Raw genomic sequence first — 19,437 nt, forward strand, 5'->3', positions numbered from 1 at the left:
CCAGGGTCAAGGTTCCCCGGCTGAAACGCTGCACTCCCGGCTCCAAAACCAGTTGCTGCCTCCCGGGGACTTCTCCTCCCGGCAGCCGCGTCACCGTGCCACCCGTGCGGACCGGCCGGGCCCTCTCCCGGGGTCAGTTCAGGGGGCTAGGGCTGTGCTCCGTGTTTGCGCCATCACAGGATGTGGTGTTCAGCTCCTCTGCTCCCAGTCCTAAGCCGGCGCCAAGGTTACCTGGCTGGGACGCTGGCTCCAGGCTCCAAAAACAGTCTTTGCTTCCACATAGTTGTTTGTTCTCCATCTCTGTCACTCAGGTCACCTCTTTAAATCTGTGTTTGTTGGTCAGCGTTCGTAGATTGTCATGTATGTGATTGATTCACTTGTTTTTCAGAGTCTTTGTTGCAAGAGGGATCCGAGGTAGCATCTACCTAGTCAGCCATCTTGGCCCACCCCCCAACCAGGAATTTAACTGGATCTACTGGCACGTTAGTAGTGAGGATGGTGAGATTTTGTCTCATGTACTTTGGACATGTTTTCAGGAAGGATTAGTCCCTGGAAAAGGCCATCATGCTTGATAAAGTAAAGGGTCAGCTATAAAGAAATGCATTGACATGGCGGCTGCAACGATGGGCTCAAAAGTAACAATGATTTTAAGGGTGGCAAAAGATGGGACTTTAGTGAACGGGGTCTCTATGAGTCTGAACTAACTTGTCAGCACCTAACAACAAATGGCACATTATCAGTGGCCCAACCTTCTTGAGCTTAAAGATATGCAGAGCAGGTGGGGTTCCATGATCACTGAGCATGAATGTTGGGGTGTCCTTTTCCCTGGAATCAGCCTGGTCTCTTGCACTGAACCCCTTAGTTAATCTAATAACAACTGAGTGAGGAAAATTCAGATGGAGAAGTTTCAAGAAAGTCATAACATTTGTTGGTATGTTTACAGTAGAACTAATACTAAATAAAGTAGTGGGGTTGCTGATATTACTTCAAAACTGTCACTGATGAGATGTGACATCTTAGGTATTAATTTATTTCATCATCAAACAGTTAACACGCATTATGATAACAAGGATACCATTAATAATAATAGTAAAGCATTGCCACCAAGTAGACCTTGACTCACAGTGACCCTGTAGGACAGAATTGAAATGTTCCTTAGTATTTCCATGACTGTAACTCTTCACAGAAGCAGACTGCCACATCTTTCTCCTCAGGAGCAGCTGGTGAATTCAAACTGCCAACCTTTCCACTAGCAGCCAAGCACTTAACCATTTCCTGAACCAACAGTGTGCGCTAAGTATTTACCCACTATTTCGTATGTGCCAAACAACATGATGAACTATTTTACATACACTACCTTCAAATTTTCCTATCACAAAGATATCATTTTACCAACTCTAAGGATAAAACCCAAAAAACCAAACCCATTGGCACTGAGTCGATTCCGACTTATAGCGACCCTACAGGACAGAGTGGGACTTCCCCCTAGGTTTTCCAAGGAGTGTCTGGTGGATTCGAACTGCTGACCTTTTGGTTAGCAGCCAGGCATAGAGAGACTAAAACCAAGAGTAAGACTAAGTTTAGTAACTTAACACATTCTATGCCCTAGACTAGTGGTTCCATTCCTGAATGCACTTATAAGTTACTTGGAAAACTTGAAAAAATGTAAGGCCCTCACTCTGAGAAATTGTTATTTAATTAGTAAAGAGCACAGACCACACATTGAACACATTGATGTTTTCATTGTGCACCCTGGTGTGTAGACAGGTGGAAAACTAACACATCTAGGTGCTGGGAATACAGAGATAAAAGGGACTGGCTACAGAGTGCTTTAAGACTTATAAGGGCAATGCCATATAAACCAAAAGAATTACAGCAGTATATTAGAGTCATAGTAATATGCACATACCTCATTGGAGACAGAGTGGAAATAACACTGTTTTGAACAATTTATTGAACCTGGGTGTTTTTCTCATCTGCAAATGGGGATAATAAAATCTCCCTCCCAAGGTTCTTGGGAGATTAATTTAGAGACTTTATGCAAAAGACTCTTGGCATTGCACTTGGCATATAGGAATGAATAAAAGTGGGTTCTCCTTTCCATATGTACAAAGAGCTATGGGGACCCTGAGTTGTCTGTTTAATAGTAACCATAATACCTACTTCACAGTTTTGCTAAGGATCAAATAAGACTACATATAGGAATAGGGAAAGGTTTTTTTTGCAAAATGCACCAAAACATGCAAAGCGTTTTTATGAATCTAAACATCTAGGCTGGCAGACATACAGGGCTCTTTTCCAGAAACGAGGCTCTTCTGTCATCCCAGCTCCCTCCTGCAGGGCTGTTTAAGATGTATCTCTGGATTAAAAAAAACAAAACTCTTTGAACTCTCCAAAACCATGACTGTGCATTTGACTTCTTGTCCTGAAATATCCATCTCTAGTCAAAGTAAGACCATCCATGGCTGGCACAAATTGTTAAGCACTTGACTAACCTAAAGGTTGGTGGTTCAGACCCACCCAGTGGTGCCTCAGAAGAAAGGCCTGGTGATCTAATTCCAAAAGATTCTCTTGTTGCCCTTGAGTTGCTTCAGATAGATCGTGACCCTATAGGACAGAGTAGAATTGCCCCATGGGGTTCAAGGCTATAATCTTTATGGAAACAGATTGCTACCTCTGTCTCCCACAGAGCATCTGTTGGGTTCAATTCATAGACATTTCGGTTAGCAGCCGAGCACTTAACTACTGCACAACCAGGCTCCTTTCTAAAAGTCACAGCCGTGGAAATGAAAATCCTGTGGAGAACAGTTTTACTCTGCACACTTGGGGTCACCATGAAGCATTAGTCAAGGTAAGGATCAACAGGGTGGGCTGGTGACTATCTCTGGGAGGTAGAGTAAATCAGAACCAGGAAATCTCATCCATATTTATTTCAGCTGTGTTTTCTTGTCACCTTCAATTATCCTTCCTTCTCCAATCCAGCTTCTTGGTAGCTGAAGGCCACAGGCATGCTGACTTTCTCTTTTAATTCTACAAAATACCAGATCTACGTTCTGGAGAAGCTGGCTGGCTCCAGGCAATGACCCACTTAGGTTTCATTCCTTTTGAACTCCCCATTACTCTTAGGAGGAAGAAAAAACATCGACCAGCCACAAAAAAAAAGTCAGTACTATTCTTTAAGAGAACTTCTGTGACATTTATAGATGAAGTATGAATTGCATGGGGGAATGGAAAGAGCCTGGGCCTATCCACTTGTGGTCAAGAGTTCCACGCCTGGATCTCCCATGAAGCCCTGATCCTCAGGAGGGTGACTTAGAGGAAGCAGGAGGTGGGATATGGAGACCCAGAATAGGCTATTTGTGGAGAAATGGATCCAGTCCAAAAGCTAATCTTCAGCTGGAAGCCTAGCATTCAGATCCCATGATCACAGTCTTCTTATATGTGTAGTTTCTTCAGGATGTAGTACATGGAAGGCTGCTTTGAAAAGGAAAACAGGAACTCTGAGGCTTCTGGTTATATTGACTCTGGTTACATCATGATAAATAGAGAAAATATAGAAGTTATCAAGGGCTTTATTTTACTTGGATTCACAATCAACATCCATGGAAGCAGCAGTCAAGAAATCAAACAACGTATTGCATTGGGCAAATCTGCTGCAAAAGACCTCTTTAAAATGTTGAAAAGCAAAGATGTAACTTTGAGAACTAAGGTGCACCTGACCTGAGCCATGGTATTTTCAATCACGTCATATGCATATGAAAGTTGGACAATGAATAAAGAAGACAAAAGAAGAACTGGTGCCTTTGAATTGCATCGTTGGTGAAGAATATTGAATATACCATGGACTGCCAGAAGAATGAACAAATCTATCTTGGAAGAAGTACAGCCAGAATGCCTCTTAGAAGAAAGGATGGTGAGACTATATCTCACATATTTTAGACATGTTATCAGGAGGGATCAGTCCCTGGAGAAGGACGTCATGCTTGGTAAAATTGAGGAAAGACCCTCAATGAGATGGACTGACACGGTGGTTGCAATAATGGGCTCAAACATAGGATTGTGAGGATGTCACAGGAACAGGCAATGTTTCATTCTGTTATACATAGGGTTGCTATACAAAAACCCGATCCCATTGCCGTGGAGTCAATTCTGACTCACAGCAACCATACAGTGTGAGCCAACTCAAGGGCGCCTAACAACAACAACATGTTGCGCCAGGTTTCTAACACACCCATCTGGTGAATGGCTGCGATGCCTTTCAATAAGAAAACTAGTCCAGACTCTAAACAAAGTTGGAATTTGCTTCCATTTGTCAAATTGATCATTACTTCCTTCTCCTTGAAATGTGTATTCTTTAATAGTTAAGTGTCTAATTATTATTATATTTAAGAATCTTTTATTTGTTGAAAACAGGACAAACTTCTAAATGTTTCTCATCTCTCCATCATTTAACTATGTAACAAACCTCTCTTTGCATATAGGTTCTAATCCCAGCACTTTGGTGTAGTGTTCACAATCCTACCCCCCCCTATTCTTCCATCCTCTCTGTGGCTAGGAGTGTCTACCAGCTTCAGGCACAAAATCAGTAAAGGGAGAGCCTAGGAGGAACCAGCTAAAAGTCTATTTCCTTAGGGAACTTACCTTCTAATGGAAATAGCAAAATATTGACAGTTCTCAGTGAACAATGCTGTGTTTTGCTCTGAGCCTCTTCACACTCCTCTCCTATTCTGGAGAAACTCTTCCTGGTCCAGGTTTCCTATTGGCAGTAGATGGCTTCTCATTGCCCCTGGTCAACTGGTCAAGTATTTTTCCCAGCACAGGTTTCCCTGGAGACCTTTACTCACAACTTCCCAGTGAAGGGCTCACTCATTCCCAGGAAGCACCAGGCAGGGCAGTTGTCCCAGGGCATTTCTACTCTGTCCTATAGGGTCACTATGAGTTGGAATTGACTAGATGGCAACAGGTTTTTTAACGGGTTATATCCATATGCTAGATATCAAAGAGTTTACCATATATTATCTCATATACTTTTTAAAATAAGCATGCAACCACATATATTCTATCATCCTAATTTTACCAGTGAGAAAACAGATGTACACTGAAGTTATTATACGAACTACCCAAGGTCACCCACATAGAGGTGTACACTGAAAATTCAAATTCTGGCCTGTCTCATTCCAGAGTGTGGGCACATTCTAGAATCAGAGGTAATCAATGACAGATACACACAATGTTTACTTTTTATCAAAGAGTGTATTGTGATTGAAACCGATGCTATTGGTGCCTAGCTCACATCCCCACACCATTCAGCTTTACACAGGGAAGGGCACTTACTACAAACTCCTGTGTGTGTGTTTTGTTTTGTTTTTTAATAATCTTGGCTAGAGAGGATGTTGGGGTTACCTGTAGGGCAAGCTGTAATGCCAGAAGGTTAATGCCCTCAGAGAGAAGCAGCCTCATCCTAGGACAGAGGAGGAATAGTGGATGGATGTGTTCATGTCCTTATCTCTCAGTTGGGATAATGCTGAGGTGTGCTACACAGTGTTTCCTAGTGTTTCCCAGTGAAATTTTGCTTCCATTGCCCACAGCGGCTACTGGATATTATTGCAAACTTTATTGGCCATCTTTCCTTCCTTGTCTCATTTTCCCACTGGCTTACTGGTGTTTCATGAGATACACACTCAAATAAACTACTGTTATTGTAGTTGTTAGTTGCTGTCAAGCTGTGTCCATACCGACTCATGGCAACCTCCTCAAATCCTTGTCTCAGGGTTTGCTTCTGGGGCAACACAAACTGAGATATAAAAAATATTGAATTTTTTAAAATTTCCATATATTTTCACTCATTACAGTTTAACTAAATTCCCAAATGCTTCCTTGTTTCCCTTTTAAATGCTTGTTGTCATCATTTCTGTCCTTGAAGCTAGGGGCAGAAAGGTAAATGCCCCAATTGCTCAGATTGCGTTTGTGAGATCCCAAACCAATAATTAATACACATTACTAATGTGTGTGGGGGAATGTTGTCTGAGGCAATATTTGCTTATTTATCTACTCTGTAGACTTTTAAAACCATGCCCTTTTCTTAAATAGCCTCAGGGCACAGGCACAATAAAGAATTCTGTTAATTAAAATGCAGCAACCATATTAATAAAACATGCAGAAGACATAACTGTTTGCCTGTCTCTCTCCTTTGTTAGGTCAGGTTCTGCATTCTTCTTTCTTTAATAGGTCTGTAACACTCTCTGAGGTATCTCATTTGAGCTGAAGATCATGAATACTGGAGTCCTCAGTGAGAGTCACACCGACTTCAGAGAAGCCAGAGATGGGAATTAACGTTCTCTTCTTAGAAGCGTTCTAATGAAATTTAGAAGAAAAGAAAGAACCCAAGGACAAACTGTTGGAGCAATTTCGCTATATGCTTCTTCTCACTTTGCCTTCTTACTTCTTTAACTTTTATTTTGCTTCATCCTCCGTATAAAAGTAGTGCCCTCGCATTCCACTGAAACAAGATATATGATCATGTTGTTACATATCAGTAGAGTTGGCTCTGACTCATGGAGACTTTATGTAAAACAGAACAAAACATTGCCCAGTCCAGCCCCATTTCATGATTGTTGGTATGTTTGAGTCCATTATTGCACTTGTTGTGTCAGTCCATCTCATTGAGGGTCTCCTGTGCCTTTGCTGGCCCTCTACTTTGCCAAGAATGATGTCCTTCTCTAGCAATCAGTTCCTCCTGACGACATATATAAGGTAAGTTAGTCAATGCCTTAGATAATATGCTGTAGGTTTTCACTAGAAATTTCAGAAGTGGATCACAAGGCCTTTCTCTTTAGTTTGTCTTAGTCCGAAAGCTCCATTGAAACCTGCCTGCTATGGGTGACTGTGCTGGTATTTGAAGTACTGGTATCATAGCTTCCAGCATCGTAAGCCAAAAACACGTTGCTGTCTAGTCTGACTCATAGTGACCCTATAGGACCAAGAATAACTGCCCCATAGGGTTTCCGGGGCTGTAATCTTTACGGAAGCAGATTGCCACATCTTTCTCCCCTGGAGCGACTGGTAGATTTGAACCACTGAACTTTGGGTTAGCAATGGAGTGCTTAACCACTGCACCACCAGACTCCTTTCCATTGTTGGGTGCCTTCATTTCAAGCTGACAGAACAGAATGTTGCCCAGTCCCGTGACATCCTCACAATCATTGCTATGTTTGAACTGATTGTTCCAGCCACTGTGTCAATCCATCTCAATAAGGGTCTTCCTCTTTTTCACTGACTCTCTACCAAGCATGATGTCCTTCTCCAGGGACTGATTCTTCCTGATAATACCTTTAAAGTAAGTGAGACAATGTCTCACCATTCTCGCTTCTAAAGTGCATTCTGGCTGTACTTCTTCCAGATTTGCTCGTTCTTCTGGCAGTCCGTGGTATATTCAATACTCCTCACCAACACCATAATTCAAATGCGGCAATTCTTCTTTGGTCTTCCTTATTCATTGTCCAGCTTTCCCATGCATATGAGGTGATTGAAAATAGCATGGATTGAGTTAGGCACACCTTAGTCTTTGAAGTGACATCTTTGCCTTTTAACACTTTAAAGAGGTCTTTTGCAGCAGATTTGCCCAATGCAATGAGTCTTTTGATTTCTTGACTGCTGCTTCAGGCGGCGGGTTTGGTTTTTTGTTTCTTGGCTTCCATGAACATTGATTGTGGATTCAAATTAAATGAAATCCTTGACAAGTTCAGCCTTTTCTCCATTTATCATGATGCTTGTAAGTCCAGTTGTGAGAATTTTTATTTTCTTTATGTTGAGATATAATTCATATTGAAGGCTGTAGTCTTTGATCTTCTTCAGTAAGTGCTTCAAGTCCTCTTCACTTCCAGCAAGCAAGGCTGTGTCATCTGCTTATTGAGGGTTGATATCCAGCATCATAAAAAAAAAAAAAATTTTTTTTTTTTTTTATGATAGCAACATGCAAATCATCATAGTACAACAAACTGAGATAAACAACTGGTTATCTGAGTCATATCAAATTACTCTCTGTTCTCCCATCTCTAAAGTAGAACAATTGCTAAATACATTAGAGCAAATATGCCAAACTCGCCATATAGACCTGAGAAGATTTACTTTTATACTACTCTTATTCTTTGCTTTCTCTACTATATATATGTTGAAGTTGCTCCATGACTATCTTAAATTGGGAATAATTGAATCCTAAAATTATAGTTAGACAGAGGCCAGGCCATTTTCCAAATCTTTCCCCGGGCTTAAGCCTCTATGCTTTGGAGAACCCGCTGTTTTACCCTTTTGGGAGACTAATATTCTTAGCTGCAGAATTATAACTATTTATATATATGAAATGATTACTATCTGCTAGCATTTCTTGGAAACCCTGGTGGCATAGTGGTTAAGTGCTATGGCTGCTAACCAAAAGCAGTTCGAATCCACCAGGTGCTCCTTGGAAACTCTATGGGGCAGTTCTACTCTGTCCTATAGGGTCACTATGGGTTGGAATCGACTCAATGGCACTGGGTGGGGGTAGGCATTTCTTAAGTGGTTTTTGTTAAATTCATTTTTTCATTTATTCTCCACAATGAAACAATAGGCTACATTCTACTGTTAGTCCCATTTTACAGGTAAGTATGTTTATCTTTCTCAAGTTGCTTCTGCACATGAATGGTGGAACTAAATCTTGATTTATGAAAAGTTCTCTATATGTGAAGTACAATTTCATAGCCACTGGCCATGGTAAATATTTGTGTAGAAATTAAATTTAAAATCACCTTTACATTAGCTAAAATTCAATACAATTAAACTTTAGTGCTTCAGTCTCTTTAGCCAAATTCCACTGCTCGGTAGCCACATGTGGCCAGTGGCAGTTGCCCTGGGCAGCATCAATTTTTCCGTCTTCACAGAAAGTTTTATTGACCAGTGACGCTCTATACTGTTGACATTTGAATTTTTCCCCTGCCTTTTTGGTGTTTGAATTTTAGTTTGATTTATTTGTTTTTATAGTTGTGAATATTATATACTGTAATTTGGATTCTGTTTTTTACTTATTACAAATTCATAAGGTTTTTTTATGACATGAAATCCTCATCCTAGTTTGTATGTTTTAATACAAACATGTCCTAATATTCCCTAAGAATCCAGATCGTACCTTTTTTTTTCTTGTTTATAAATGTGACTGTGGAGAAAACTCTCATGTATAAACTATTTCCATTATTACCGCTTATTGGAGAAGAAGAATTTTCAAGATGTTTGCCAGTCCTCAGATGGGGTAACTTCTGATGGGCTTTGGCATGACTAAATATATCATAGATAATTATTTTTCTCTTAACTTAAGAGAAGGATGGCTACAGAGAGAATGTGGGCAAGAAGACTGTCTACCTTGGCTTGGTGCCTCTGTTAAAGGAAAAAAAATACACCACACAATGTTAAAACAGGCAAGGATGATTTTATTCAAAAAGGATGATTGAAAAGGAAGAGAAAGGAGTAAAGAAAGGGGAGAAAAGAGCACCACACAATGGTAGGGAGAGAGAGACCAGCTCCAACTCCCCTGAGACAAAGTGGGATGTTTTCCTTTCCTATGATAAAATCACCTGGATCCTGGGCGATCTAGAAGAGAGAGGGTCATAAGGGTTGGGCCCCTGGAGAAAGGAAGCTTGTCAAGATAAGGGAAGCAACTATCCTATGGTTATTTAAACAGAGCAGACCATAAGTCCGCCTCTGTCACCTGTTCGCAACAAACCTTCTCCACCAATCAGTTGCCTTTGAGTTGATTCTGACTCATAGTGGCCCATGTGTATCAGAGTAGATCTGTGCTCCATAGGGTTTTCAATAGCTGGTTTTTCAGAAGTAGACCACCAAGGGTTTTCTTCTGAGAAGTCTCTGTGTAGACTCAATCTTCCAACTTTCTTGTTAACAGCTGAGCGTGTTAGCTATTTGCACCACCGAGGGACTCAAACCTTCTCTAGAATGTACAAGAAGGTGAGAGATTTTTCTTTTCTTTTTTTTTTTAACAAAAGGCTCCAAAAAAATTCAGCTTTGCCATGCCTGGTCTGTTCTGTTCTGCCTTCCCAAATTCATGGGATGCAGAACTGGTGTGTCACTGTCTATCACTGCAGAAAGTGTCTATAACATATATTTTGGTACAAAGTAAAACTGGACTCATAATTCTATCTAACTCTGCTGGCTTGGGAAAGATATTTTACTTTTTTCAATTTTAGTTTTTAACACAATTCTCAGAACAGTGTATTATGCACTGAATTGTGTCCCCCCAAAATTTGTGACAAAATCCTAACTTCTGGTACCTGTGAACATGACTTTGTTTGGAAATAGGGTTTTTGATAATGTAATCAGTTCATGTAAGAGCACACTAGAATAAGGTGGGCCCCCATCCCGTCTGAGCAGTGCCCTATAAAAAGAGGAGAAGATACACAGAGGGACAGAGGGAGGATGCCATGTGATGCTGTAGCTGCAAGCTAAGGAATACCTGTTTCTACCAGAAGCTAGGAAAGAGGCATGAAACAGATTATCCCTTGGAGTCTCAGAAGAGTTCAACATGGCCGACACCTGGATCTCAGACTCCCAGCCTCCACAACTGCAAAGTAATTTAAAGCCACATTGTTTAAAGTCACCCACATGGTGGTATTTTGTTATGGAAGTCCTAGACAACTAATATAGGGCAGGGGCTTAGCATTATTATTATTTTCATTTTTTAATTTTTTATTATGCTTTAGGTGAAAGTTTACAGGGCAAATCAGTTTCTCATTCAACATTTTGTACGTGAAGTGTTCCATGACATTGGTTACATTCCTTACAGTGTGTCAGCACTCTACTCATTTCCACCCTGGGCTCACTGTTTCCTTTTTTCTGATTTTCTTCCCTTTCCTGCCTTCTTGTCTTTGCTTTGATCCAAATGTTGTTCTTTTGATCTCTTACAATTGACTGTTTTAAGGAACACAATCCTCTCGGATGTTATTGCTTATTTTATGGAACTGGCTATCGTTTGGCTGAAAGGTGGTCTCCAGGAATGGCTTCAGTTCCAGTTCAGAAGGGTATCTTAGGGCCATAGTCTCAGGAGTTCTTCCAGTCTCTGTTAGACTATTATAGCTTTATGAACTATGTTGTACCAATTGATGTAGCTGTCCCCTGAGTCTATGGTCCTTCATCTTCTAGCCTAGGAACTTTGTCCCTTTGGTGTTTAGTTATATCTAACATGTTTCCATGATTGTGCTGCTTGTGTGCTCTCTTGTCTATATTAATATACATGGAGCACCTACAATTATGTATGTAGAAATATTGACAACCAAGCGTATATCTGCAGTTGGGTCTGCTCCCTTACACCCTCCCACACCTTTTTAGCATACTTCTCTACCTATGAATACATTCATAAATTATTATTTGTTAATGCTATTATTGGAAACCCTGGTGGCGTAATGGCTAAGAGTTCAGCTGCTAACCAAAAGGTCGACAGTTCAAATCTACCAGGTGACCCTTGAAAACCCTATGGGGCAGTTCTACTCTGTCCTGTAGGGTCACTATGAGTCAGAATTACTTGACAACTTTTTTTTTTTTAATGCTATTGATGCAGGATTGTCTGTCTTATATCAATTATCATAAGCTAAAAAAACCAAACCCATTGCCATCAAGTTGATTCTGACTCATAGTGACCCTATAGAACAGAGTAGAACTGCCCAATAGAGTTTCCAAGGAGCACCTGGTGGATTCAAACTGCCAGACTTTTGGTTAGCAGCCACAGCACTTAACCACTACACTGCCAGTAGTTGCCCCTTATTCTTGTGTTCTTCTCAGCATCTACCTTTGACACAGTCAAGTTGTGCTGACTTCAACCATGTTGTGTATTGCCTTTCCCTTCACCAATATTAACACCTGTCTTCTATCTAGTTTGTAATTTTGCCGCCTCCCTTGCCATCCCTGGTAACCATCAAATTATTATTATTTTGCCCTGTGTGTAAAGCTTTTCTTGTGTTTTTATAGTACGGGGTCTCAGACAATATTTGTCCTTTTGTGATTGACTGATTTCACTCAGCGTGTTTGACTGGCAGGTTGCCAGCAATTTGTAATTCTCTGTGTCCACTGTTTTTCTACAGTTGCTCCTTCCACTTGGCACTCGATCTGATTCTTCAGCCTTGCCTTTGATGCTCAGAGTTCCAAAGTTGTCATCTATATCCAATTCACTTGTTTTCTTGAGTTTTTGTGGTAAGAGGGACGTTATGAGTTGTCCAACTATAGCACCATCTTGGACCGTCTCCTATTTTCTTTTTTAAACACAAACTTCTTTGAATTATTTCCAGTTTGCCCTGTGCTTTTTAAGCTGACTTATATTGTTCCCTACCCTGAAACATCCAATGACATGGAGCCAGCTGCTGGGGGTGAGATCTGCTGATAGCCATGCTTTAATCCTAGCTCTATCTTGAGCTGTTTTGTTTCACCAGACTCACTCTCCACTTGGGAGATTTTTCTGGACCTCCAGACTCTTGCCTTTTGGGATATTTGCGACTCATACCTTCACAACAGTTCCTTGGATCCAGTGACTGACAAGGCTCCCCTGGTCTTGGCTGGGCTCCTTTTATCACTTTCCAGGTTTCTGAAGAGCCCTGTCGGTGCAGCAGTTAAACACTTGGCTGCTAACTGAAAGGTTGACAGTTCAAACCCACCCAGTGGTTCCATGGAAGGAAGACCTAGAAATCTGCTCCCATAAAGATTATAGCCTAAAAAACCCTATAGGTCAGCTCTCGTTTTTCACATGGAGTCCATAAAAATTAACTCAACAACACACATCAACAACAGGTTATGTCTCAGCCAGCTACTCCACGTATTGACCAAGTCGGGTACCGGGAAAAACCACAAGTCCTGTTACCTCATAAAAGGTACCCTGCTCTCCTCACCCCCGCCCAAAAAAAGAATCCCTCAATGTCTTCTCCCACCATGTTCATGTCCACCGATTGAGGTAGTTTTATAAGCCATTAATTTTATTTCCATAGAAAATATAACAGTAGGATTCCATCTACAGACAAGAAGTTTGTTCTGCACGGAAATATTTTTTTAAAAAAGGGAATATTACACTATAAATCTGTCACATAAAAATGATTTCATATTTCTGTCTTAACTTGGATGCATCTGAACAAGAAATATTATCTTTCTTCGATGTATGTTGTTCTCTAAATGTCCTGTTTGTATGTTTAATGAATATATTTAATGACAAAGTTCAGGAAAGGAATGACAGACGGGGGAGTAGAAAGCTGGGTAAAGATGTCGATTGATATAGACACTAAAAAATCCACAGGAAAATATATGGCACATTGAAGCTTCTTGGTCTGCCATTACCAGTAAGATGAGCCATTTATTCCAACACACTGAAGCTAGTGATTCAGCTCTTACAAGGTGTCCCAGCTCTGAAAGTAGAGGATAAGTCTGACACCATCCCCACTCACCAGGAGCATGCAATGTGATGAGGGTAACAGACAAACTATGTCAGCACATGGAGGTGTGTGAAATAGCTCAGCAAAGGCATGCGGATAAAAGAGAGAATAACTACATCATAGACTGGAAGGGTAGTGGTGACAAATACAGGTAGACCCTGACCTACAACGTATTTGAGTTAGGACACATCACACTTATGACCATTTGTTTTTATTTTGATACATCTTATCATTAGTATTATGTACCACATACTATGTTGCAGCATGTACTTTGCAGATATCATCATTCTCAGATGTAATATTTCCAACCCCCAAAGATATATAAAGAACAGATTCATAAAGATATTGACAATAAAAGGCAATAATTATGAAAACTAAAAAAGAAAAAATGAGGTCATCAACTTACATCCTAATGACTTAGGACTGAGTAGTCACAGGAACAGAAAGCCATCATAAGTTGGGGGCTATCTGTATAACTAACATAATATATACTGCTGCTGTTGTTGTTGTTAGGAGCTGTCAAGATGATTCAGCCTCATGGTGACCCCAAGTGACAGAATAGGAGTTTCCTCTAGCGTTTTCTTAGCTGCAAGCTTAACGGAAGCAGATTGCCATGCCTTTTCTTCCACAGTATTGATGTGTGGGTCCGAACGGCCAACTTTATAGTTAGCAATTGAGTGCAAACCATTTGTGCCACAGCTAGTATCAAAAAGTGTAATTTGCTATATCCCCTTTTTTTTTTTTTCTTTTTTGTTTCTTGCATTTTGAAATCATTTAGACCAGCGACTTCACAATATTATAATCCCAAAGGTAGAAATTGTCTGGTATACATTTTCCTTCTCTCCCTATGACATCCTCTTATTTCTCCCTCAATTTCTTTCACTTTCCCTCTCTTCATCTTTCCTCTGAGTCTCTCTTATTTCATTCATTTAAAAGATAAAACATAATGGGTTGAAAATTAATAAGTTAAGGTTAACGTGCTCAGCTGTTAACTGAAAGATTGAAGTTTCAAGGTCACCCAAAGGCACCTTGGAAGAAAGTCCTGGAAATCTATGTCCAAAAAAGCAGCTATTGAAAACCCTATGGAGCACAATTCTCCTCTGAAACACATGGGGTTGCCATGAGTCAGTGTCAACGTGATGATAATTGGTTACTGGTTAGTGGCATAGTCTTGGTCTATTCTTAGTTAGGGAGGGATTTAGATGCTCTTTGTGGACTCCTTGAAGAGCTGGTTGACAAAAAGATTGTTTTTTTGTTTGTTTTTTAAGTTTGCAGGTTAATAATTGGCATACCATAAAAATAAAAATACTTTATTTGTTAGTTTACTACAATCTTGTGTTAACACATTAATTAAATACAACCACTGCAATATAAACTGGGGACAAATAGATAAGTTGAAGTGCAAATAGATAGATAGATAAAGAAATAGAGAGATGACAGGTAGATAGACAGAGATATAGATACACATACAGACAGAGGTGTACATACGTACACTATATATATAATATAGTATTTATATAGTCTTGTAAACTTAAGTAGTATCTGTTGCCTTAAACCAATGACTTCCTTGCCTTTTATTAAGGAAATCTCCTGCTTATCTTATTTGTTCAGTATACTAATTGAATAAATATGGTTAAAGGATACAACCCTGACACACACCTTTCCGGACATTAAACCATGCAGCGTCCCCTTATTCTGTTCAAACAACTGCCTCTTGATCTATTTACAGGTTCCTTACGAGCACAAGTAAGTGTTACAGAATTCTCTTTCTTTGCAAAGTTATACATAACTTGTTATGATCCACACAGTCGAATGCCTTTGTGTGCTCAATATTTCAGCCAGGATCCATCTGACATCAGCAATGATATCCCTGGTTCCAGGTCCTCTTTTGCAACCAGCTTGCATTTCTGGCAGTTTCCTGTCGATACACTGCTGCAGCTGCCTTTGAGTGATCTTCAGCAAAATTTTACTTGCCTGTGATATTAATGATATTGTTGAATAATTTCTGCATTTGGCTGGATCACCTTTCTTGGGAATAGGCATAAATATGGATCTCTTCCAGTCAGTTGGCCAGGTAGCTGTCTTCCAAATTTCTTGGCATAGATGAGTGAGCACTTCCAGCTCTGCAGCCATTTGTTGAAACATCTCAACTGATATTCTGTCAATTCCTGGAGACTTGTTTTTCGTCAATGCCTTCAGTGTAGCTTGGACTACTTCCTTCAGTACCGTTGGTTCCTGATCATATGCTAACTCCTGAAATGGTTGGACATCGACCAATTCTTTTGGGTACAGTGACTCTGTGCATTCTTTCCATTTTCTTCTGATGCTTCCTGTGTCATTTAATATTTTCCCCTTAGAATCCTTCACTGTGGCAACTTGAGGCTTGAATTTTTTCTTCGGTTCTTTCTGCTTAAGAAATGCTGAGTGTGCTCTTCCCTTTGAGTTTTCTATTTCCAGCTCTTCGCACATCTCATTATAATACTTTACTTTGTCTTCTTGGGCCACCCTTTGAAATCTCGATGAAGAAGAATGGGGCATCAAGATTGGAGGAAGACTCTTTCATAATCTGTGTTCTGCTGATGACACAACCTTGTTTTCTGAAAGTGAAGAAGACTTGAAGGACTTACTGATGAAGATCAGGGACCACAACCTGCAGTATGGATTACAACTCAACAAAAAGAAAATAAAAATCTTCACAACTGGGCCAATAAGCAACATCATGATAAACAGAAAAGACTGAAGTTGTGAAGGATTTCATTTTACTTGGATCCACAATCAACACCCACGGAAGCAGCAGTCAAGAAATCAAAAGACGCATTGCATTGGACAAATCTGTTGGAAAAGACCTCTTTAAAGTGTTGGAAAGCAAAGACGTCACCTTGAAGACTAAGATGCATCTGACCCAAGCTATGGTGCTTTCAATCGCCTCATATGCATGTGAAATCTGGACAATGAGTAAGAAAGAAGAAGAATTGACGCCTTTAAATTATGGTGTTGGTGAAGAATATTAAAGATACCACGGACTGCTAAAAGAATGAACAGACCTGTCTTGGAAGAAGTACAACCAGAATGCTCCTTAGAAGCAAGGATGGCGAGGCTATGTCTCACACAATTTAGACATGTTATCAGGAGGGATCAGTCCCTGGAGAAAGACATCATGTCTGGTAAAGTGGAAGGTCAGTGAAGGAGAGGAAGACCCTCTACAAGATGGATTGACACAGTGGCTGCAGCAATGGGCTCAAGTATAGTAATGATTGTGAGGATAACATAGGACCAGAAGTGTTTTGTTCTGTTGCACGTAGGTCTGCTGTGAGTGGGAACTGACTCGTAGGCATCTGTATTCCTCTGCTAAACTCCATGAAGAATTTAAGCAATATGTACTTGTGTATGTTCTTACAATACTTTTTTTTTTTTTTAATTGTGCTTTAGGTGAAAGTTTACAGCTCAAGTTAGTTCCTCATACAAAAATTTATACACATATTGTCATTTGACCCTAGGTGCAATCCCTATAATGTGATTGCACACTCCACCTTTCCACCCCAGGTTTCCCATGTCCATTCAACCAGCTCCTATCTCTTTCAGCCTTCTCATCCTGCCTCCAGACAGCACCTGCTCATTTAATCTCGTAAAAAAAAAAAAAAAAAAAATTTTTTTTTTTAATCTACTTGAACTAAGAAGTACAGTCTTTACAGCGTTATTTTATGTTTTATAGTCCAATCTAATCTTCGAAGAGTTGGCTTTAGGAATGGTTTTAGTTCTGGGTTAACAGAGAGTCCGGGGGTCATGTATTCTGGGGTTCCTCTAGTCTCAGTCAGAACATTGTCTTTTTTTTTTTTTACACATGGATTTAAGTTCTGTATCCCACTTTTCTCCTGCTCAGTCAGGCACTCTCTGTTGTATTCCCTGTCAGGGTGGTCACTGGTGGTAGTCAGGCACCATCTAGTTCTTCTGGTCTCACGCTGATGGAGTCTCTGGTTTATGTGTCTCTTTTTGTCTCTTGGGCTAATATTTTGCTTGTGTCTTTGGTGTTCTTCATTTTCCTTTTTTCCAAGTGGGTTGGGACCAGTTGATGCATCTTAGACAGTCACTCACAAGCTTATAAGACCCCAGAAGCCACTCACAAAAGTGTGATGCAGAAAATTTCATAAGAGACCTTGTTATACCAATTGACCTAGATGTCCCCCGAAACCATGATCCCCAGACCTCCACCTCTGCTACTCTGCCCCTCGAAGTGTTTGGTTGTGTTCAGGAAACTTCTTAGATTTTTGTTTAGCACAGTTGTGCTGACTTCCCCTGTATTGTGTGTGTTGTCCTTCCCTTCACTTAAGATAATTCTGGTCTACTATTTAGTTAGTGAATTCCTCTCTTCCTCCCTCCACACCTTCATAACCATCAAAGAATGTTTTCTTCCATGTTTAAACCTTTCCTTGAGTTCTTATAATAGTGATCTCATACAATATTTGGCCTTTTGTGACTGACTAATTTACTCAGCATAAGGCCTTCCAGATTCATCCATGTTGTGAGATGTTTCTAGGATTCATGATTTTTTTTTTAATGTTTCGTAGTATGCCATTGTGTGAATATACCATAATTTGTTTATCCATTCATCTGTTGATGAGCACCTAGGTTGTTTCCATCTTTTTGTTATTGTGAGCAGTGCTGCAGTGAACATGGGCGTCCATATATCATTCATGTGAAAGCTCTTATTTCTCTAGGATACATTCTAAGGAGTGGGATTGCTGGATTGTATGGTACTTCTATATCTAGATTTTTAAGGAAGCACTAAATTGATTTCCAAAGTGGTTGTACCATCTTACCTTCCCACCAGCAGTGTATAAATGTGCTCTCCACAACCTCTCCAGCATTTATTATTTTGTATTTTTTGGACAAATGCTAGCATTGTTGGGGTGAGATGGTATCTCTTTGTAGTTTTGATTTGCATTTCTCTAATGGCTAATGATTGAGAGCATTTCTTCATGTATTTGTTAGCTGCCTGAATGTCTCCTTTGGTGAAGTGTCTGTTCATATCCTTTGCCCTTTCTTTTTGGCTTCAACAGACAGAAATTTATCCTCTCACAGTCTAGTAGGCTAGAAGTACAGATTCAGGGCACCAGCTCCAGGGAAAGCCTTTCTGTCTCTATCAGCTCTGCAGGAAGGTCCTTGTCGTCAATCTTCCCCTGGACTAGAAGCATCTCCAGGCTGGGGCTCCCCGGGGTCCAAAGGATGCGCTATTCTCCTGTCCTTTGCCCATCTTTATTTTGTCTTTTCGTTGTTGAAGTTTTGCAGTTATCTTGTAGATCTTAGAGATTAGACCCTGATCACCTATATCATAGCCAAATTTTTTTTCCCAGTCTGTAAGTTGTCTTTTTAGTTTCTTGGTGAAGTTTTTCGATGAGCATAAGTGTTTGATTTTTAGGAGCTCCCAGTTATCTAGTTTTTCTTCTGGTGTTTGTGCATTGTTAGCTATGTTTTGTATTCTGTTTATGCCATGTATTAGGGATCCTAGCACTGTCCCTATTTTTTCTTCCATGATCTTTATTGTTTTAGATTTTATATGTAGGTCTTTGATCCATTTTGAGTTAGGTTTTGTACATAGTATGAGTGAGGTATGGGTCTTGTTTTATTTTTTTTGCAGATGGATATCCAGTTATGCCAGCATCAAAAAATATGGACCGCTTCACGAATTTGCATGTCATCCTTGCACAGGGGCCATGCTAATCTTCTCTGTATCATTCCAATAATGCTAAAGCGAGCACTGTTATAATACTTCATAAAACGTATGTTCATGCAAGCAGGAATCATCCTTTATTCAACTCTCTCTCCCTTATACCTTTACTTAATGAACCCTAAAAAGAAAAAAAAAATTGAATTAAATAGAATTTCTCCTATAATTTCATTAGTGAAAAGAACATGTTCATGGAGGATTCATTATTCAGTAGTTCCACCAAGTCAGAGAACCACCATTCTTTCCGGGGAGGCCACAGACTTT

At 40.1% G+C, this 19,437-nt stretch overlaps 1 non-coding gene across 1 annotated transcript; it reads right to left on the bottom strand.

The window, feature by feature from the left end:
- Positions 1-19,109: 19,109 nt before the first annotated feature.
- Positions 19,110-19,219, bottom strand: LOC111750119 (U6 spliceosomal RNA). The gene has a single exon (XR_002785274.1). It is a non-coding gene; the product is annotated as a U6 spliceosomal RNA (small nuclear RNA).
- Between the last annotated feature and the right edge of the window lie 218 nt (positions 19,220-19,437).

The sequence above is a fragment of the Loxodonta africana genome, chromosome 14 (genome assembly GCF_030014295.1).
Source record: "Loxodonta africana isolate mLoxAfr1 chromosome 14, mLoxAfr1.hap2, whole genome shotgun sequence".
NCBI lineage: Eukaryota > Metazoa > Chordata > Mammalia > Proboscidea > Elephantidae > Loxodonta > Loxodonta africana.